The sequence below is a fragment of the Pocillopora damicornis genome, chromosome 9, assembly GCF_964200805.1.
Source record: "Pocillopora damicornis chromosome 9, jaPocDami1.2, whole genome shotgun sequence".
Classification (NCBI taxonomy): Eukaryota; Metazoa; Cnidaria; class Anthozoa; order Scleractinia; family Pocilloporidae; genus Pocillopora; species Pocillopora damicornis.
In genome coordinates, this window is record NC_142678.1 from 12,592,268 (window position 1) to 12,596,699 (window position 4,432).

The window sequence follows — 4,432 nt, forward strand, 5'->3', positions numbered from 1 at the left end:
TACTTGTCAAAACATTATTTTCCTGCGGTTACTTTTTTATAACTTACCGATTGCCGATTGCGAGCAAAACGCAGACCACAGAACCAAAATCAGACATTCACGTGCGCAAGCTTCTGATATGGTTTACCAAATATATCCAAGACGGTCATTACAATAAAGGTGTCGAGGATGCTTTTTTTTAAATTCGCATGAAAGACAAAACAAAACATAAAAACAATCGTCATCTTTTACCGGCAAATTATTCGAGTGCGAGACAATCCTCTGTTTTAGAGTTAAGTTTTTAGCATAGGCTCCGCTGTATGGTCTCTTCTGTGGTTTTATCCCCACATACCGTGACTGGTGAATGGAAGACAAATCAGTTATCGCAGAGCCGCAAGGGTGTGTTTTACAATGTGCGCTTGCCATAAGTCAAACAATGTGCATTAGCTTCTATGTGTCTTTTCTTTTTTGTTTTGTCGTTTTTAGTAGAAATTTTCTGTTTAAAGCAGGTAATCAGCTTTATCTTGTAACTCCCATAAAAGGTGAAAAATCATTCAACTTTTTCTCGCAAAGTCAATTCATTATTTATCGAACAAGTTCTGAGAATTCACCGAAATAATCAGTAAGAAGTGTTGTCTTAACAAAACACCAAATTCTTTGACGTAATTTTCAGGGAATGATATAATAAACGCGTTATTAGTAAAGGACATATCTACGAGGTTAAGAAGTTTAAAAAAAATTTGCAACTTTGATCCATCGTATCTGAAGGATAACAGAGGGATCGCAAAGTGCCGTCTAGTTATCTAGTGAATTTATCTCGCAGGCAAGTTTCTTCCTGTTAATCTTTAACGCGCATGAGTGAAATCAAACATCTGCCGATCAAATCGCTCAGACAATGAAAATTCGAAGACGCCTAGTTTGCATCGTACAAAATAGTTTTGGAAAAAGTGCGGCATTTAAAATGAATCTAGTGGAATCGCTCGACCAGTTGTCATCAGCTAGTGCTAAAAAAGCGAAAAAGGCAAAGAAACAACATTTTAACGATGGAATGATCGATGCTGGTGACAGAGAAGCAAAGAAACCTTTCCACTCGTCAACTGGCCTTGCAGTGGCGGTGATGTACAATGTGCTCATCTTCGCGTACGCGTGGTATACGAAAAATTATTTGGTAATGATGCTAGTAATTGCAATATGGATGGTCTGAAATCTGTGAATACAAACTTCAAATGAAGCACGCAGAATCTCTGGTGGAGATTTTAATGACACAAACTACGGGTTAATTAACAATAATTTTATAAGATTCTTTATCGAAAGTTTAACTTGAAAGCCTCGACAAGTATGACACCTGATGTTTTCGCGAACATGACGATAATGCCGAATGCTACAGAGGATTTTATGAAAATTATGACTCTGCTGTGCTGATACCGCTGACAGAAAAGTAACGAGCACGAGAACAGTTATTAATTGAAAGGACTTAAATAAATTTAAAATTGTAAACTTGAGGAAGGAAGCCAGGTTACTAATAGTAATCAAATTTTAAATCACGACTTACCACAGTGATCGGTGCAGGAATGCTAAAAGAAAAATTTCGTTGGTACGTAATCGAAAATGTTTTCATAGTTCTTTTGACAAGCTACAGTGTCTTAAGCCGGCAAACAGAATTTTGTGGATGAAAGTATAACATTGTTGTATTTGGTGCAGTTTGTGCACTGGCCTTGGTCCCCAGGTAAGGATGAGGCATATCAATTTTGTCGTGAAGCCCTCGCGAGTTTTTCCATGACATCGACCTCCACTGCGCCATCCTATCCGTCTAGGTATTACCTCATTTCCGTTAAGAGCTAACAATTTTCTTGAGGCGGGAAGTAAATTCGAAATAGTGTCTCGTTTTGTTTGATTGGATTGTGTAAGTTGTTATCAATGCGCACAGACGAAAAGCCCTAAAAGTTCTAGAAGAATGAAGTCATGTCGAGCACTCTCGTTGTTAATTTTCCCAGCAACTTAAACTTTTTTTTATAAGACTGAGTGAGGAAAAAAGTCAAGCACTCGATAGAAAAAAATGCCAAGAAACGTGCGTATCTTTTCTTGCATGATTCCTTGAATTGAAAATCAACGAAGAAATTTAATTCACTGCCGTGCATGCCTCACCCAAATTAGGCTTTTCAATTTCAAGCAATCTTTGTCCGTAAGCTCAAGCGCAATAAAAATATTGGACATACAGGCAGATTTCCATTCCAAGATTGTCCATTTAGTGTTTGTAGTCATTCTAGAGTTTGGAGGTGTTGCTGCCAGTGAAATAGAATGTCTTCGTCCTCGGATCACTTTTGGATGGACCAAAACCATGACAAGTTAGAGTTATTAATTTTTTACGGGAGCATTCTTCGGAATAATTGCACCTAGGTAACTAAGCATATTTCTCTGTAACAGAGAGCTGTTTAAGTAGTCTCTTTTTAAATCATTGTAATTTAGTATTATCAACTGAGTTGATAACGTAAATTGGCCACCGCAAAGAGTTTCAAAGCTGACGTTCCGTGCGTTAGCCCTTCGCCTTTTCCTCTGACGAAGGGCTAAACGTCAGCTTTGAAACTCTTTACGGCGGCAAATTTACGTTATCAACTCAGTTGATAATACTAAATTACCTTGCTATATTCTCCCAACGACGCAGCACCATAGTTTCTTTAGAAACTTACCCCCATTATTTATTTGTCTTTTTTAATCAATTTCGATCTTTGGCTTCATTAAAGGTAGACTCGTACCCAGTCGTTATTTACGTGTTTTGTGGGGAGAAAAGATTGGATACGAGGATGGATTGAGGCGAGCGGGATCTCATGGGAAGAGGCGAAGGAAAAATAGCTTAGCTAAAGGGAAAAAAGGCTTGCAAATGGATGCCGCGCATTCGCGACCTTCTCCATTTCGAACAAGACAGAAAACGCAACTACAAAGATTGTCTCCTAACTGAGGACGCTAATAGACGAGATCATACCTCATCTCCTCGCCCGATTTCATATTCATTTGAAGTTTTTCAGCAAAAGTTGCTACTAATATCATGCTTGACTTTTTGACTATCAAACTGAGCCAGTAATCGAATTCGAAGTTTGCAAGGCGTTTCAAAGTAACCAATCAGCCTCTGAGTCATATTGAGATAAGGTTTTACATCCAACTCGTGTGTAATGTATTGCGTTACATAAGGTCACATGGCGACACTACTGTAGGGAACTTCTACTCTTCTATGTGACAGTAAAATAACTGATTACGAGCATTGTACGCTAAATATATTATCTTGATTATTGAATAAAATACAGTTGAATTAGAGGAATGAGGGTGATCACCTGACCTATGACTACTCTAAATCGTGTACATTCTTACGCATTTCAATGATTTACTTGCATTTGGATCCAGTCCTATAGAGCTGAATAATCCTCGCAGCAAATTGGTAGCGTTTTCTTAAGCTAAGAGGGTGTTACTCCTAGCCTGTGTTTCATTTTCCAGCATAAGTATGATTTCTTTCAATACAATATCAATACAATATCAATACAATATCAATACAATATTAATACAATATCAATACAATATCAATACAATATCAGTATTATATCAATACAATATCAAGAAGGCAAGTGGTGAGAATAGTTAAAAATATAAATCAGGTGAATATTAGTTGATCCGACATCAAATTCTCCCAACTAATATGATAAGAATTTTTTCCTAAGTTGAAAGTGAAAAAAGAAATGAACGATCACAGTCACAGATAGACAATTTATAAACTGTTGATTAACCAGTGTCTCTCAGCAAAAATTTTACCGGCAACAATAAGTAGACTACTTTTCTTTGATTTCTAAATAGTATCAACTTGCAAGGTTCGAAAACTCTAACAAATGAGGATATAAGCACGCAGCTTTTTAATTTTTATCGGGAAATGAGGAGAGTGAGGGGATATTCTGAAGACGTACATTTAAAAGGAAGCTTTGTTGATCCGCATGGCGGGGTTGCTGCAGTTATTTTCCCCTAACACCCCAACACAAAATCTCTTGGTAACTGGGTCACAACTAAGGCATTTTGGAATGTCTTGCCGATTAGATTTTTTGCCCTCAATCTTCATTATTACAACTGTTACTCTTTCACCAACCGTGTACATAAATACACCAATTCTATTTATCTTTTTTTGAATTAACTATATATGAAACTTAAATTGATGAAACTTAAAACACGCAATCCCTATTGTCCTTCTTTACCTCGTACAGGTTAAAATCGGTGGTAATAAGATTCACTTTTTAACGTAAATTGTTGAAACTTTGTAATTTTTGGAGCAGAATAATTCGAAAAGTTTGCCTTCGTTTCTGCTCGTGCTCTAATTTGAATGTATTTGTTTGAACACATGTTTCAGGTGGCTCAAATAGCAAAGTTGTTTTAAGTGACAGTTTGTAAAACTGTGTAAATACATCATTTTTGCGTAAGG